This window comes from Rattus norvegicus, chromosome 1 (genome assembly GCF_021556685.1).
Source record: "Rattus norvegicus strain SHRSP/BbbUtx chromosome 1, alternate assembly SHRSP_T2T, whole genome shotgun sequence".
In the NCBI taxonomy this organism is placed as follows: Eukaryota; Metazoa; Chordata; class Mammalia; order Rodentia; family Muridae; genus Rattus; species Rattus norvegicus.
Window position 1 is genome coordinate 217763253 of NC_141534.1, and position 18980 is coordinate 217782232.

The window sequence follows — 18980 nt, forward strand, 5'->3', positions numbered from 1 at the left end:
TGTGTGTGTGTGTGTGTGTGTGTGTGTGTGTGCATACACACTTTGTTTTCAAATTCACTGTATAAACGCACATCTTCATGTCCTTAGGGCATGAGTGGGTGGGTCTGTTCTGAATGTCCAGGTACTTTCATGACCAAAGTTCTTGAGACATGTTAGTAAATTTTTGTAATACCTGAACATTTTTTAATTTGAGTCCGGAGTCAAACATTGTCCTGTTTCACTTGGATAGTTTCCTTCTCATGGCCCGTTGACTCCTGGTGAGGAGGTGTAACCATTCACTTCTAAATGTGTTGTCTGGAAAGAAAAGCTTTGTCAGGATAATTCTTACAATCTGGAGGAAATTGATATAATTAAGCCTAGGTCACAGGTACAAATCAGGTGAGATGAAAATGGCATATTATTAAAATATTATCTTATTCTATGTAAAAATTAACAACACTGCTTAATGCTCCAGATTTTTTACTTGTTAATGGCATGATGTTTTTGTTTAATGTAGTTTCAAAAACATTGCTTTAACACTCTGGATATCATTTAAAATTAAGCTCTTTATTTAAAAAGCCCTCCTCTTTTTTGAGTATATTAGCTTTATTTTTTTATATTGTGTGGCAGAGCACCAGATAAGAACACACCAGAAGGATTTATTCCGGCTCATGGTTAAACATGGCAGGAAGTCTGTGCTAGCAATAAGAGAATGAAGCCATCACAAGGCAGAGTCAGGTAGGGCCGGACCCATAACCCCTGGCCAGTGACCTGCTTCCTCTCACTAGGTCCCACCCCTTATAGGCTCTGCGGTCCTCCAAGACAGTGCTAAAGCTGGCACACCAAAGGCATGAATCTATAGGGGATTCACTGTGCATTGTTGACTAAGTTACTAGACTGATTTTTTTTGTAACTTTTACCTTAAAACCCACTGGTGAATTTAAAAAGTCTCTAGACTTTAAAAAATGAAATGAAGAGAAAAGTAAGATTTGAAAGGAATGGAAAAAAGAGGAATAGAGAAGAAAGAATAGTATTAGGCCTAGTGTTACCCAACCGAAATCCCAGCACTTGGTAGGCTGAGGCAGGAAAATTCTGGTCCTTCCTGGGATATATACCTAGACAGACTGATTTAACCCCCACTGAGGGGAAAGGGAACTAAGAAAGGTTTGAACTAGGAAGGGAGCAAACAAAGGGAATCGGGAGACCTGCAGGTTTGGGGCTAACAAGATGTGACGTATGAAAGGATGGGAGAGAAGTAAGGCCAACCAATGTGAAGTAACCAAACAAGCACTATTCTGAAGACTGAGCATATGGCCAGACAGAACCCAGAACTTTATTTCCAGCAACATCGTAGAGTGATCCCTCTGGACATTGATAGACTATTAAATAATTTAAAAAAACCTTTATGTTAGTTCTCTGTGAGTTTCACATCATGCACTCCAGTCCCACTCCTCTCCCTGTCCTCTCCTATCTGCCTTCTGCCCTTACAACCTCACCCAGCCCCAAATAAACACAGAAACAAAATAACACATAGAAAACGTCGTCGTGGAAACTGAAGTGAGTCACAGTGTGTCCCACAGTGTGCCCCTCTGTCTACACATCTTCACTTGCAAAGGTTCATTGCAAAAGTCACTGGTCTGGTTTGAGGTCTCTCGGCTTCTGTGGATGCTCACTGGGACTCCTCTGGGTAATCCTGCAGCTTTGCATCTATAGGACCCGCTCTTTCATGCACCCCAGAAAGTTCACAGATGGTGTAGATTTTGGGGTGGGCCAACTCAAAACCGTGGATCTGTGCCTGGGTGGTCATCCTGCTGGCTGTCCCCTTACCGGAACCACCAGGACAAGCTCCCCAGTGCTGCTCCAGCTGGCCTACCCAGTGCCACCATCAGCAGGTGACAGGGTCAGCCCTCCTGCTCTTGTGCCCCAGTGCTGGCTCACCTGTACCCATACCTCCAGAGCCAGCTCCACTGTGTTGCTCAAGTGAGGCATGGAGTTCAAGTGCTGCAGCTGGCAGGGGCTGGGCCAGCTCTCATGCTCTCACACCCTTGGGACTGGCTCACCATCAGGGCTAGCTCCCACTGTGTTGCCCAGGAGAGGTTCAGGGCCTGCTCTCTCAAGGACTACAGCCAGTGAGTAGTAGGAGTAACTCTTTTGACCCCCAAGGTCTGCTCCCTAGACTGCCCCAGGGGATAAGGGGTGAGGGAGTGGAGGCCATCACTCCTGTGCCCAAGCCAGATTCGTGGCAGACGAGTGGTGGAGTCAAGTTCTCCAATGCTCATGCCCTCAGGGCTGACCCATCTGAGTCTCTACCATCAAGATCAGCTCCACAATGCTGCCTGGTGGATGAGCAGGGTCTGCTCTCCTGAATGCTGCCACAGGTAAGGGGTGGGGCTACCTCCAGAGCACCAGAGACCATTCTGCACATCCCTGCACATCCATGTGGTCCCTGGCTGCTGCCCAGACCAGAGATGGCCTCATGGCCTCTAGTAGTAATATAAGCCACAGACAGCAACACTGACCCCTGCTACTGCATGCCATGAACATGGCCTTCAATGACAGCACAGGCTGGGACTTCGCCATGGCCTCAGGTGACTGGACTGGTTACTCACAGCAGGTGGTTCTTTTCCACCTTTGAGTCTCCAGTTCCATCTCTCTTCTTAATGGCCAAATGGGTCTGCCGCTTTTCTCTTCCATCAGTCCACCACATAACTTGTACATTGTAGTGGCCTCTGCTGCAAGAGGGTCACATGGCTGGTGGGCCTCTGGGCAACCTCTCAGTGCTGCATCGCATGGAGTGTCAGCAAGCAGCAAGCAGCAGGCCTCTAGGTGTTCTATAGCCCAGTTGTGTGTGTTATGGAGGAGGGAGGGTCTCTGGATGTCTTGTTCCTCCTGTGCTATGCTGGGTGGCATCTGGAGGGGCTCTGTACGTTGACGGCCTACCCTGGCCATGTAGTAGAGGGCAGGTCTGTGGGTGTGTCTCCCCACCGGAGCTGCATCTTTTCTCTTAAAAATTTTTTAAGCATCGGGACAGCAGTTTTTCTTTCCAGCTCTTCACCAAGCCCCCCTCCCCTACCCTGCAACTCCCCTCTGCCCCATGCCACTCCCTACTCTCCCACTGTTTCTCTTTAGAAATGGGTAGGCCTTCCATGGTTATCAATGAAATATGGCATATCAAGTTATGGTAAGACTAGGCACCACCTCTAGTATTAGGGCTAGATGAAGCAACCCAGTAGGAGGACAAAGGTTCCCAAACCAGGCAAAAGTATCAGAAAAAACTCCTGCTTCCTCTGTAAGGAGTCCCAGAAAACCACCAAGCTACACAATTGTAACATATACAGAGGACCTACGTTAGACTCAGGAAGGATCACTGATTGACAGTCCAGTCTCAGTGAGCCTGTATGTGTGTCCTTGACCCCCTTGGCTTCTATAATTCTTTCTCCCTGTCTACAGCAGGATTCCCCAAGTTCTACCTAATATTAGCTGTGGGTCTCTGCATCTGTTTCCATCAGTTGCTGGGTGAAGCCTCTCTGATGACAATTGGACTAGGCACCAATTTTTGAGTATAGCAGAATATCATTAGGCATAATTTTATTGATATTTTTGCCAGTCATGCTTGGTTCTATCCTAGGTCTCTGGGCCATCCCACCTCTGGTTTCTGGTCCTGCAGGCAGTGTCAGGGGTGGACTCTCATGGCATGGTTCTCAAGCTGGACCAGTCAGTCATTGGTTGGCCACTCCCACAATTCCTTTGCCACCTTTACCTCAGCACATCTTGGAGGCAAGGCAGACTGTAGGTTGAAGGTTTTGTGCCTGGATAGGTGTCCCAAACTCCACTGGAAAATTGTCTGATTATAGGAGATGGCCAGTTCAGGCTCGGTATCTCCCATTACTAGGAGTAATTAGTAGCTAGGGACATCTTAATAGATTTCTGGGAGCTTTCCATTTGTACCAGGTTTCTATCTTACCCCTGAAATGTCCCCCTAAGCCCCAGTCTGTCCCAGTGCTCAGCACCACTCTCCCCTCTCCCCACCTAATCACATCTGTTCCTGTACTCATCCACACCCAGTCTACCTGTAATATCTGTTCTATTTCCTCTTCTCAGGGAGATTCATGTGACCCCCAACCCCTCCCCCGCCTACCAAGCCTTACTTATGACTTAGCCTCTCTGGGTCTGTGAATTAGAGTATGATTATTCTTTACTTTACGTACTGTGTCTTTCTGGGTTTGGGTTAACTCACTCAGGATGTGTTTTTTTTCTAGTTCCATCCGTCTGCTTACAAATTTCATAATATAATTGCTTTTAAAGCTGAGTAATACTCCATTGTGTAAATGTATCAGATTTCCTTTATCTGTTCTTTAGTTGAGGGACATTTGATTGTTCCTAGTTCCTGGCTATTAGGAATAAAGCTGCTGCGATCACAGTTGAGCAAGTGTCCTTGTGGTGGGTTGGAACTTCCTTTGGGTATGTGCCCAGGAGTGGCATAGCTGGGTCTCAAGGTAGATCAGAATCCAATTTTCTGAGAGACTGCCATATTGATCTTTACAGTAGTGAGCAAGTTTGCAACCTCACTAACAATGAAGAAGTGTTCCCTGTGCTCCACATCCTTACCAGCATGAGGGGTCACTAGTGGTTTTGATCTTAGATATTATGACAGGTGTTAGGATGGAATCTCAGAGTCATTTTGATTTGCATTTCCCTGATGTCTAGAGATGTTGCACATTTCTCCAAGTCCCTCTTGGCCATTCGAGATCCCTCTGTTGAGAATTCTGTTTAGATATGTACCACATTTTTTAATCGGATTATTTGGTTAATGTCTAGTTTCTTGAGCACTTTATATATTTTGGAAATTAGCCCTCTGCCAGAGTTGGTGAAAATCTTTTTCCATTCTGTAGGCTGCTATTTTGTCAAATTGATGTAGGTTTTCAGTTTGATGAGATCCCATTTATTAGCTGTTGATCTTAGTACCTGTGCTATCAGTGTTCTGTTCAGGGAGTTGTCTCCTGGGCCGATGCATTCAAGTCTATCTCTCATCTTCTCTTCTTTCAGGTCCAGTGTACCTAGTTTTATGTTGAAATCCTTGATTCACTTGGACTTGAGTTTTGTGCAGGGTGATAGATACGGATCTGCTTGCATTCTTTTACATGCAAACATTCAGCTAGTTCAGCACCATTGGTTGAAGATGTTTTCTATTTCCCGTCATATATTTCTGACTTCTTTATAAAAAGAACAGGTGTCCATATGTGTGTGGACTTATGTCTAGATATTTCATTCAATTCCATTAATCAACTTGTCTGTTTTTATGACAATACCATGCAGTTTTTATTACTATATAGCTCTGTAGTAGGACTTGAAATCAGGAAGTTCTTTTACTGGACAATTGTTTGAGCTATTTTTGGCTTCTTGTTTTTCTATGTGAAATTGAGTATTGGTCTTTTAAGGTCTATAAAGTTTGTATTAGAATTCTGGTGGGGATCAGGTTCAATCTGTAGATTTCTCTTGGTTAAGATGGCCATTTTTATTTACTATGTTAATCCTACCAATTTATGAGCATGGGAGATCTTTATATTTTCTGATCTTTTCCTCAATTTTTTTATTCAAACACTTGAAGTTCTTGTCACACAAGTCTTTCGTTTGCTTGGTTAGAGTTACATGAAGATATTTTATATTATTTGTGGTTACTGGGAAGACTGTTATTTTCCTGGTTTCTTTTTCAGCCTGTTTATCCTTTGTATAAAGGATGGACACTGATTTTTTTAGTTAATCTTATATCTATCCACTTTGCTGAAGATGCTTATCAGCTGTAGGAATTCCTTGGTATAATTTTTGGGGTTGCTTATGTATACTATCATACTATCTGCAAATAATTATACTTTGCCTTCTTCCTTTTCAATTTGTATCCCCTTGATCATCTTTAGCTGTCTTTTGCTCTAGCTTGAACTTCAAGCAGTATATTGAATAGATATTTTTGTTTTGGATTTTAGTGGAATTGCTTTATATTTCTCTCCATTTAATTTGATATTGGCTATTGGCTTGCTGTAAATTACCTTGTTATGTTTAGGTATGCCCCTTGTCTCTTGTATTCTTGATCTCTTCAAGACTTTATCGTGAAGGAGTATTGGATTTTGTCAAAGACTTTTTCAGCATATAATGAGATGATCATGTAGTTTTCTTTCTTCCAGTTTGTTTGTATAATGGATTCCTGCATTATAAAGCCTACTTGATCATGGTAGATGATATTTATGGTCTGTACTTGAATTCAGTTTGTGAGTATTTTATTAATTTTTTCTGCATAAAGCTTCATGAGGGAAATTGGTCTGTAATTCTCTTTGTTGAATCTTTATGCAGTTTGGGTATCAGAGCTAATAAAATAAATTTGGTAATGTTCTTTCTGTTTTTATTTTTGTGGAATAATTTGAGGAGTATTGGCATTAGAAAGTCTGGTAGAATTCTGTGGTAAAACAGTCTTGACTTGGGATTTTTGGTTGGGAAAGTTTTAGTAACTGCTATATTTCCTTAGCTGTTATAGGTCTATTTAAATGGTTTATTTGACCTTGATTTAACTTTGGTAAGGGGTATCTATCTAGAATATTTTCCATTTCTTAGGTTTTCCAATTTTATACAGTATATATTTTTGGAGTATGATCTAATGATTCTTTGGATTTTCTCAGTATCTGTTGTTATGTCCCATTTTTCTTTTCTGATCTTGTTAATTTTGATATTTTATCTCTGCCTTTTAGTTAGTTTTGATAAGTGTTTGTCTATCTCGTTGATTTTATTAAAGAACCAATTCTTTGTTTCATTGATTCTTTGTATCGTTCTCTTTGTTTCTATTTTATTGGTTTCAGCCCTGATTTTGATTATTTTCTGCTATAAGATCTCTCTTATTTTCTTATTTTCTGTATGAGATCTCTCTAGGTACCAAGAGGTGCTGAGAAGAATATATATATTCTTTTATGAATATATATTCTTTTATGAATATATATTCTTTTATGAATATATATATTCTTTTATGAATATATATATTCTTTTTTATGAATGTGGGTGCCCTTGCATTTGGAGCATAAATGTTGAGAATTGAGAGTTCATCTTGGTAGATTTTTACTTTGATGAGTACAAAGTGTCCTTCCTTGTCTTTTTGATAACTTTTGGTTGAAAGCCAATATTATTTGATATTAGAATGGCTACTCCAGCTTGTTTCTTGGGACCATTTACTTGGAAAATTGTTTTCCAGCCTTTTACTCCAAGGTAGTGTCTGTCTTTGTCACTGAGGTGCATTTCTTGTATGCAGCAAACTGCTGAGTTCTGTTTACATATTCAATCAGTTAGTCTATGTATTTTTATTGCGGGAATTGAGTCCATTGATATTAAGAGATACTAAGGAAAAGTGATTATTGCTTCCTGTTATTTTTGTTGTTAGAGGTGGAATTATGTGTGTGTGGCTATCTTCTTTTTGGTTTGTTGTAAGGAGATTACTTTTTTGCTTTTTCTAAGGTGTAGTTTCTCTCCTTGTGTTGGAGTTTTCCATCTATTATCCTTTTTAGGGCTGGATTTGTGGAAAGATATTGTGTAAATTTGGTTTTGTCGTGGAATATCTTGGTTTCCCCATCTATGTTAATTGAGTGTTTTACTGGATATTGTACATTGATGTCATTAGGCAGGTAAAGGCAGGTACAGGATAGAACAATGCCTGTCATTGGATGAGAAGGAAGGATGGGCAGGAGAAATGTTTTAGAGAGGTGGAGGAGGCCAGAGTGAGGAAAAGGCAGCTAAGAGAACATGGTGGCCAACATTATGATTCTCCTCTGTGCATAGTTACAGTTGTTATGACTATTCTTTTTTTTTTAAAAAGATTTATTCATTTATTATATATAAGTACACTGTAGCTGTCTTCAGATACACCAGAAGAGGGCATCGGATTTCTTTACAGATGGTTGTGAGTCACCATGTGGTTGCTGGGAATTGAACTCAGGACCTCTGGAAGAGCAGTCGGGGCTCTTAACCACTGAGTCATCTCTCCAACCCCCGACTATTCTTTTGCTTTTCAGAGCTGAGGACCGAACCCAGGGACTTGCGCTTGCTAGGCAAGCACTCTACCACTGAGTTAAATCCCCAACCCCTGTTATGACTATTCTTAAGGCATGGGTGTGTACAGGACTTTGCGTTATCTAGATGGGTAAATTATATTTTATCAATTGGATCAGAGGATATTGTGTGATGTGTTCTTTCATGTGTTGACTTAATTGAGTTCAAGAGAGTATATGGTGGTAGGATGCACCAGGCCTGTCGTGGAATTGGGATGTGTAAACCTGGCATGGTGGGAGAACTGGGTTCTGATGATGCTAAGTTGTCTTCATTTCTGTTGCTTAGGTTCTTGTGCTTGCCTCTTGCCATCTGCTTATCTCTGATATTGGTTGGTCTTGCTGTGTCTGACTGGAGCTTGTCCCTCTTGTAGGCCTACAAGCCTGTGAGCCTGTGATCTTAGGAGTGAGAGTGTTCCCGGGAGACCATCTCTTTCTGGGCAGGTTTTGGGTCTGAGGGGCGAGGGACAGCCACAGCTCTGGGCACAGATGGAGACCAGAAGTGTCCTTTCCTAGTCCACCTTGAGGCTTCTGCACCTGTGTACTCTTGGTAGGTCTCTCCTTGGGGAAGACATTTTTCTTGCTCTCAGCATTTCTTAGTCACCTGTAGTTCTCTGTTTAGGGTTGAGGCCCCATGAGATATCCCTTTTTCATGTGTAGAAGGATTGTAAAGTCAAACTAAGTTAAAAACTTCCTTAGATTGTAAAGTCAGACTAAGTTAAAAACTTTCTTATTCCATGAGGGAATAAATAACCAGGGGCACAGTTAGTCACAAATCTGAACAAAGCAAAACCAAACTTCAACAGTGTAAAAAGTTCAGTTACTATCTCATGATCCTCTGGGCTACAAAGGGCTCCATTTCTCTAGTCCTGCTGTTCATAGCACACGAGGAAGCCCAAGCCTGCTTCACTGTATAGCTGCTGTTGCTCTTGGCAGTCTTTTGATGGTCCTGACATCTTCAAAATGCTGTGGTCTCCACTGCAGCTGGACCGCACCTTTACCTGTTGCCTCTACTAGGTTTTCTTTAGGGTCTTAGTCCCTGTCATGTGGTGCCATGCCTCAAGTTCTCTCCATGATCCCTTTATTCCTAGGACTTCTGCTTCAACTGTAAGTACACACTAATATCCTCTCCTAACTCTCATGGTACCAAGCCTCAGCTGCTGAACATGACCCCTCTATACCTTCAAAGCCAGTAACCCTCAGGAAATGCTTATATATTACCAAGTTCAGGTGGCAGCACAAAGTAGATCCTTGGTCCCTTCTGACTACAGGTTTTGTGTGCTGACTCTGAGAAAACATTTCCTAGGATTTCCTTTCAGTGGTCCTGGTACCTTTTCCATTACAACTGACTCTTTAGCTTCATTGACCAGCATTGATTGCCCCAGAAAAGCAGAGGTTGCATTTTAGTGGTTCTTAACCCAAAGTATCAGTGGCCCGGTTAGAGTCTTTAAGACATTTTCAAAACTTTCCTCTCAAATTTCACAAGCAAGGCCTCCATTAATCTGTACAGATCTCAGCATTATTATCTAAGTTCTCACAATTGTTCACTAAACTCTCAGTGGCTTTTCCAGCCAGAGATTCAAATATCAGCATAACTTTCTTCAAAACATATGGTCAGATCTGTCACAGTGATGCCCCACAACTTGGTACCAATTTCCATTTTAGTTAGCTTTCTATTGCTTTCACAAAATGTTATGACCAAAAGCATGTTGGGGAGTGTCTTAGTTAGGGTTTCCATTGCTATGAACAGACACCACAATGAAGGCAACTCTCAATTTAATTGGGGCTAGGTTATAATTTCAGAGGTTGCCAGGAGCCATCCCCGGCGGGGGTCTTCTTTCTTGTCAGTTCTTCTTGAGGCAGCAGAGAGCATCGACAGAGGGTAAGACTTTGTTTTATGAGATATTTAGGGTTGCTGTATAATAAAAAATGTTTACCTTTTACTGTATAATAAAAAGTCTAGAGCTTCCTCTCCTTTCCTGGCTGGAACCATGGAGACTGTACCAGAAAAGAAAAAGAGGGCTGCTGCTGTGCCAGGAACCCTTAAGCAAAAGGTTCCCGCTGAGCTAGAAACCCTTAAGAAAAAGTCAAGGAATTTCGAAGTGTTGAAGGTGAAGCACCTGAGGAAGAAGTTTGCCCTGAAGACATTGCAAAAGGCAAGGAGGAAGCTCATCTATGAGAAGGCAAAGCACTATCACAAGGAGTACAGACAGATGTACTGGACTGAGATTCACATGGCGAGGATGGCAAGGAAAGCTGAGAACTTCTATGTGCCAGCAGAACCAAAATTGGCCTTTGTCATCAGAATCTGAGGTATATCAGTGGAGTTAGCCCAAAAGGTGCACAAGGTATTGCAGCTGCTTCGTCTTCGGCAGATCCTCAATAGCACCTTTGTTAAGCTCAACAAGGCTTCAATTAACATGCTGAGGACTGTGGAACCATACATTGCATGGGGGTACCCCAACCTGAAGTCAGTAAATGAGCTCATCTACAAGTGAGGCTCTGGCAAAATCAATAAAAAGCAGATTGCCTTGACAGATAATTCCTTGATTGCTTGATCTCTTGGTAAATTTGGCATCATCTGCATGGAGGATCTAATTATATACACTTGGGACAAGCTTCAAAGAAGCAAATAACTTCCTATGGCCCTTCAAACTATCTTCCCCATGAGGTGGAATGAAGAAAAAGACAACTCACTTTGTAGAAGGTGGAAATGTTGGTAACAGGGAAGACCAGATAAACAGGCTTATTAGACAGATGAACTAAGGTATTGTTTGTGGTATTTTTACAGTCTGGTCAGTTAATAAACAGTCACAGCTTGGCAAATTGAAAAAAAAGTCTTAAGTTACTATGCTACTGTAGCTGACGTACTTATCTAAGTTACTATGCTACCATAGCTGACCTGCCTTTTGTGTTCCTCTGAGGCCAGGAACTGCAGTCTCTGGCACTTAGCACCTCATTCTTGAACAGCTGGAGATAAAGTAAAGGGTTAATTGCTAGAGCCTTTTCCCTTTTGCCCAGATGTCTCTTGTTTGTGGGGCTAGGGGGAAGTTTGGAACAATAAACTTCTATTGAATCAAGAGAAGTGAATAGCACTTGCAGAAGGAAAAAAATTTACATAGGCAAGTATGCATAAACGCATGTAAGTTCCTATACAGATTCATGAATGTGCATTTATGCATTTCCACTCACAGCAGTTGGGTCCAGCTTGCATGCATTCTCACAATTACATTTGTATACACACACACACACACACACACACACACACACGCGCGCGCGCGCGCGCACACACATTCTCACAATTACATACTTATACACACACACATCCATACTTACATATGCATATGGAGCAAAAGACCAAGCACCAGTGCAGAAAGAACTCACTCATTCTGGATGAAAAATGAGCTCCAATCTTTGTTGCATAGAGAAAGAAAAAGCTTCTACCCTTTTAATGCTAAATGAATTAAACTCAAGTTTGTAAGAAAAAAGCTTGTTCCTTTTAATAAAATTAAGCCTGCCTTGTTATTAAGAGGGGACCTGTTCTGTTCCATGGTAAGGAGAAGCCTGCCTGCTCCTTCTGCTCTCTGCAGCTGCTTCTTTCCTCTCCCTCTGCATTCTGCACATTGCTCTCTTTGTACTTTCCACTCTGTATTCTCTTCCTAACCTTGCTCTCTCCTCCTGCTCTGAGGCCACAGTAATGCTTTCACTCTCAATGCCTTTTCTCCCAACACCGTGCTTATACTTCTAAGTTCTTCTTGAGTTCAGTTCTGTCTAAAAGGTGTTCCATCTAAAAACTCAGCTCAGTTCCTCTCTCAGCTTGGCTCTTCTCAGCTCAGTTCTGACTCTTCTCTTTGTCCTTAGCATTTAAACATCTTTCAGAATACATGATCACATGTTAAAAAGTTTATCACAAGTTTACACGAAGAATCAAATCACAAATTGAAATAGAAGTTTACAACAGAGAATGTTTACATGCATATCCATCAGGAGTAATTATCTGGCAAAACATCTATCACCTGTCACAGCTCCACAGGTTCACTGAAGGTTTAAAACCATAACTAAGTTATTAGTGAAATTTTGTATAGATAAACCCAATCAATATTTTATCCTCTGTCTTAGCACCTATAACAAATCATTAGTTCTCTTCTTATGCCCTATGGTTAATTGTTTTACAGCCTCTTGGGATGTGCTCTGAGTAGGAGAAAGTAGGATACTATCTAAGAGCAGTTAACTGGTGACACTTGGGAGACTGGCAGAGTTCTCATTGCAGTTTTGACTGTCAGAAAAGGACCTAATAGCAGTCCCACTATAAAAGAGCTTAATAATCACTGTTATAATTTTAGGAATTCTTATAGGATCATCTTAAAGACTTAAGAAGTCATCTGTGTAGCATCACTACAAGACAGTACATCTTGTAGATCTGCAGAGATCTTCTCCAAAGGGTTGGGCTATTTATGATCGTTACATATGTTTAATAATAACAGGAAAAGCATATTAATAGCAGAAATCGTTCCTAAAATGAATTCCCTTACAGCCATGCTGAATAAGGGTGAACCTGTCGCAGATTATATAATAATCTGAAGCAGGCCATCTCAGTGAGATCACCTGCTAGTTTTTATCTTGTCCCATTATGGCTCCTGACAAGAGGTTTAGTCCATTATTGTCATGGGGGATGGTGATGGTGGCAACATGGCAGCATCTAGGCGGACATGGCACTGGAGCAGGACCTGAGAGTTCTACATCTTAATCAGAAGGCAGCCAGGAGAAGATTCAGACAACAAAAGGAGGTAAAAATGTTACAAATTGGAAAGAAGTCAAAATATCACTATTTGCAGATGATATGATAGTATACTTAAGTGACCTCAAAAGTTCCACCAGAGAGCTACCAAGCCTGGTAAACAACTTCAGCAAAGTGGCTGGGTATAAAATTAACTCAAAGAAATCAGTAGCTTTCCTCTACACAAAAGATAAACAAGCTGAGAAAGAAATTAGGATAACAACACCCTTTATAATAGCCCCAAATAATATAAAATACCTCGCTGTGACTTTAACCAAGCAAGTGAAAGGTCTGTATCATAAGAACTTCAAGTCTCTGAAGAAAGAAATTGAAGAAGATCTCAGAAGATGGAAAGATCTCCCATGCTCATGGATTGGCAGGATTAATATAGTGAAAATGGCCATTTTACCAAAAGTGGTCTACAGATTCAATGCAATCCCCATCAAAATTCCAATCCAATTCTTCATAGAGTTATTCAGAACAACTTGCAAATTCATCTGGAATAACAAAAAACCCAGGATACCTAAAACTATCCCCAACAATAAAAAAACTTCTGGGGGAATTACCATCCCTGAACTCAAGCAGTATTACAGAGTAACAGTGTTAAAAACTGTATGGTATTGGTTCAGAGACAGGCAGATAGACCAGTGGAATAGAATTGAAGAACCAGAAATGAACCCACACACATATGGTCACTTGATTTTTGACAAAGGAGCCAAAACTATCTAATGGAAAAAAAATAGCATTTTCAGCAAATGGTGCTGGTTCAACTGGAAGGGCAGCATGTAGAAGAATGCAAATCAATACATTCTTATTGCCCTGTACAAAGTCCAAGGGGATCAAGAACATTCACATCAAACCAGATATACTCAAACTAATAGAAGAAAAAGTGTGGAAGAATCTCAAACACATGGGCACTGGAGAAAATTTCCTGAACAAAACACCAATGGCTTATGCTCTAAGATCAAGAATCGACAAATGGGATTTCATAAACCTGCAAAGCTTCTGTAAGGCAAAGGACACTGTTGTAAGGACAAAACAACAACCAACAGATTGGGAAAAGATCTTTACCAATCCTACAACAGATAGAGGGTTTATATCTAAAATATACAAAGAACTCATGAATTAGACCGCAGGGAGACAAATAACCCTATTAAAAATGGGATTCAGATCTAAACATAGAATTCACAGCTGAAGAATATCGAATGCCTGAGAAGCACCTAAAGAAATGTTCAATATCTTTAGTTATAAGGGAAATGCAAATCAAAACCCTGAGATTCCACCTCACACCAGTGAGAATGGCTAAGATCAAAAACTCAGGTGACAGCTGGCGAGGATGTGGAGAAAGAGGAACACTCCTCCATTTTCTGTGGGATTGCAGGCTGGTATAACCATTCTGGAAATTAGTCTGGAGGTTCCTCAGAAAATTGGACATTGAACTACCTGAGGACCTAGCTTTACCTCTCTTGGGCATATACCTAAAAGATGCTCCAACATATAACAAAGACACATGCTCCACTATGTTCATAGCAGCCTTATTTATAATAGCCAGAAGCTGGAAAGAACCCAGAAGCCCTTCAACAGAGGAATGTATACAGAAAATGTGGTACATCTACACAATGGAGTAGTACTACTCTGCTATCAAAAATAATGGCTTTATGAAATTCATAGGCAAATGGATGGAACTGGAAAATATCATCCTGAGTGAGGTAACCCAATCACAGAAAAACACACATGGTTTGCACTCATCGATAAGTGGCTATTAGCCCAAATGCTTGAATTACCCTAGATGCACAGAACACATGAAATTCAAGAAGGATGACCAAAATGCGGATGCTTCATTCCTTCTTTAAAAGGAGGAGATAGGGAAGCAAAGTTTAGAATAAAGACTGATGGAACACCCATTCAGAGCCTGCCCCACATGTGGCTCATACATATACAGCCATCAAACTAGATAAGATGGATGAAGCTAAGAAGTTCAGGCTGACAGAAATCAGATGTACATCTCTCCTGAGAGACACAGCCAGAATATGTCAAATAGAGAAGTGAATGCCAGCAGCAAACCCCTGAACTGAGAACAGGACTCTCGTTGAAGGAATCAGAGAAAGGACTGAAAGAGCTGAAGAAGCTTGAGACCCCATATGAACAACAATGCCAACCAACCAGAACTTCCAGGGACTAAGCCACTACCCAAAGACTATACATGGACTGACCCTGGGCTCCACATTCATAGGTAGGAATGAATAGCCTAGTAGGGGCGCCAGTGGAAGGGGAAGCCCTGGGTCCTGCCAAGGCTGGACCCCCAGTGTACGGGGTTGTTGGGAGTGGTAATGGGGGGTGGATGGGGAGGGAAACACCCATATAGAAGGGTAGGGGGAGGGGTTGGGGGATATTGACCTAGAAACTAGGAAAGAGAATAACATTTGAAATATAAACAAGAAATACCCATTTAATAAAGATGGAAGAAAAAAAGAGATGGATGTGTATAGGGCTTTGTGTGTCTAGGTAGGCAATTATATATTATCAATTGGCTGTAAGTTAATTGTGTGGATGTATTGTACATTGAGCATTTAACAAATAAATCTGGTTGTTCGGTTCCAAAAAAAAAAAAATGACCCAGAACGTTGCCTCTCCAGTGGTGGTGGATCTTGTCATATTTGTTATAATTGATCCTAATAGTTTATACCAGCTTAACCAGAGCACCCTTGTCTTCTGAGTTAACCTGTGTGAAGGCAACAGTGGTGCATGTCTTCTTGTGGACCAGGTGCTCCAGCCTGGCCTTTCCCTTGATGATGCAATAGGGCACCCCCATCTTTCGACACAGAGCAGGCAGGAAAACCCCAACTCAATGGGGTCCACATCATGGGCAATCACCAACAGCTGAGCCTTCTTGTTCTCCACCAAGGTGGTGACTGTATTGACCCCTGCTCAGAGGACAGGTGGTCTCTTAGTTGGGACGTCCCCTTTGCCTGTAGCTTTCTTCTCAGCATGGGCCAGCAGCCTTTGCTTCTTCTCTTGCTTTGTCTCTGGCCTGTACTTGTGGGCAAGCTTAAGCAGCTCAGTCGCTGTTTGCCTGTCCAGGGCCTGGGCAAACTGGTTAATGACAAGAGATATTTTGAGCGGCTTATAGAGGATGGGATGGCTGTGGCCTGATGTAGCGGGGTCATTTGACGAAGTGCATTAGATCTCTTTGGGGCTGGATGTCCTGCCAAGTGCTGAAGTTCTTGGGCCTTTTCTCAAAACAGAGGATAGACCACCTTTTTGGCCTCCTGTTTCTTGATGGCAGTGGGGGCTGGAGCCACCTTCTTCCCCTTGGCCTTCTTTCCTTTTGCATCTTGCTCGTCTGGAGGAGCCTGAAACTTCTTCAGATAATTTCTTTGGTCATCTTTGAGAGGTTTCACTGTGTAGCTCTGTTCGGGAACCATGTAGGCTAGGCTGACCTGGAACTCCCAGAGATCCACTTCCCTTTCAAGTGCTGTATTAAAGGTGTGTGCTACATCTGATCCAAAAATTTTTTTGACAAATTTTTTAAGAGTTTGTTAAAGAGCTTACTCTCTTGTTAATCCAAACAAATTATTTAGACTCTCCTTGCTCTCTTATAGTTCCCCCATCTATCATTAAGAAAACAAATGATATTAAAACAGAGACTGAAGGAACACCCATTCAGAGCCTGCCCCACATGTGGCCCATACATATACAGCCACCCAATTAGACAAGATGGATGAAGCAAAGAAGTGCAGACCGACAGGAGCCGGATGTAGATCGCTCCTGAGAGGCATAGCCAGAATACAGCAAATACAGAGGCGAATGCCAGCAGTAAACCACTGAACTGAGAATAGGACCCCCGTTGAAGGAATCAGAGAAAGAACTGGAAGAGCTTGAAGGGGCTCGAGACCCCATATGTACAACAATGCCAAGCAACCAGAGCTTCCAGGGACTAAGCCACTACCTAAAGACTATACATGGACTGACCCTGGACTCTGACCTCATAGGTAGCAATGAATATCCTAGTAAGAGCACCAGTGGAAGGGGAAGCCCTGGGTCCTGCTAAGACTGAACCCCCAGTGAACTAGACTGTTGGGGGGAGGGCGGCAATGGGGGGAGGGTTGGGAGGGCAACACCCATAAGGAAGGGGAGGGGGGAGGGGGATGTTTGCCCGGATACCGGGAAAGGGAATAACACTCGAAATGTATATAAGAAATACTCAAGTTAATAAAAAAAAAACAAAAAAAACCTCTAAAAATTCTCTATAGAATAAAACCCATTTCTTATCTAAAAAAAAAAGAAAAGAAAACAAATGATAACACTGGCAGTGATGTAGAGCCCTTATAATCTGGTGGTTTGATTATAAGATGGTGCAGCCAGTATGGTGAGATTCTTCAAAAATAAACCAAAAGAAAGAACCTTTAGCTATTTATTCTCCGACCTAACTATACTACTTTTGGGTATACACCCGAATGAATCTATATCAGCATGCCAGAGAAAAACTTATATATCCCTATCAATGGAGACCATATGCACAATCCCCCAATATAACCAACCCATGTACTAGTTCACAGCTCAATATATAAAGAACACATGGGGCCGAAGAGGTGGCTCAGTGGTTGGTCACTTGCTGATTTTCCAGGGGTCCAGACTTGGTTCCCAGCACCTACATGGTGGTTTACAATCAACTATAACTCCAGTTACAGGGGATCTGATGCCCTCTTCTGACCTCCAAAGACATCAGGCACACTTGAAGTACACACACATACATTCAGGAAAAATACTCACACATAAAACAAATAAACCTAGAAAAAAGAAAATGTGGCAGCTAAATACACAATGAATATTTATTCAGCTGTGAAAAAATGAAATTATGTCACCTGCAGGAGAACAATCACATTTATTTTATTAGTTGCACAGAGGAATGTATCTAGAGTTTACACTGTATTTCAGAGAGGTCTTTAGAATTGAGCCTTAGAGAAATGGGGGAAAACTTAGGGGCTGTGGTGATCCTGTATTAGAACAAGGACATTTAGTTCCTGTGAGATTGGCTAAAGGGACAGACTGTTATACTTTGATGTCCTAAGCGGACGGCACTCTTTGGAGGTGTTGGAAACTGGACAGCTGTGAAATCGATGTTGAGAGGTTCCTGGTAACCTGTCTTCTTCCTCTTTTTTGTTTTCCCATCATGACACCAGCAACTTATCCACAGCATGGGTGGTTGCCCATTGTGGTGCTCTGCTCCACCACAGGACAAGGCAAGAGACAACACAGCCTGTGGTGGTTTGTATATGCTCACCCAGGGAACCACACTATTAGGAGGTGTGGCCTTATTGGAGTAGATGTGTACTGTGGGAGTGGACTTTGAGACCCTCCTCCTAGCCATGTGGAAGCCACTCTTCTCCTGTCTGCTTTTGGATCAAGATGTGGAACTTCTCTGGCTCCTCCAGCCCCACATCTGCCTGGATAGTGCCATGTTCCAGCCTTGCCAATAATGGAATAAACCTCTGAACCTGTAAGCCAGTCCCAATTAAATGTCCTTATAAGAATTACCTAGATAATGATGTCTCTCCATAGAAATGGAATCCCTAAGACTCAGCCATACCTGGAATCCTCTGAAACCATCAGTAAAATCCACAGTTCTCACTTTTAGCTTTTAAACTATACATTTTTTTCAGTACAGCACTTAGCAGGTGTCTACACTATTATTTTTAATCTTCATATAATGTTAAACTAGTTTTTAAGGCATTTCACAAATCTGGTGTCATCTGTTACACTATTCCACCAATTATTTTCTCCATGAAGTCTGAGAGAAGCCGTGTTGTAATCTAGTCTATCCTCCTGTTGTAACTTAGCTCTAGAATGTCTCCCACAGTCTCATCAGTTGAAAAAGTTAATACTATTTCAAAAGAACTGGTAATTTTCAGGGGCTCGTCACAGAGGTAGTAGACTCACAGGCGTGATTTGCAGGGTATTTTATTTTTGGATCTATCTCTCTTCTCTTCTCTTCCTCTTTTCTTTCTCTTCCTCATCCTGTACCCTCTTCCCCCCGATGTGTTTCTCTCTGCTTCTGTCACTCTCTGTATTTCTTTATTTCTCTGTGTCTCTGTCTCTTTGTCTGTTTGCCCACTCCTGTCTTTTTAGCTGCTATGAAATGAGTA

General features: G+C 41.8%; 1 pseudogene; it reads left to right on the forward strand.

The window, feature by feature from the left end:
• Positions 1-10015: 10015 nt before the first annotated feature.
• LOC147997042 (large ribosomal subunit protein uL30 pseudogene) lies at positions 10016-10823 on the forward strand (annotated as a pseudogene).
• Positions 10824-18980: the final 8157 nt, after the last annotated feature.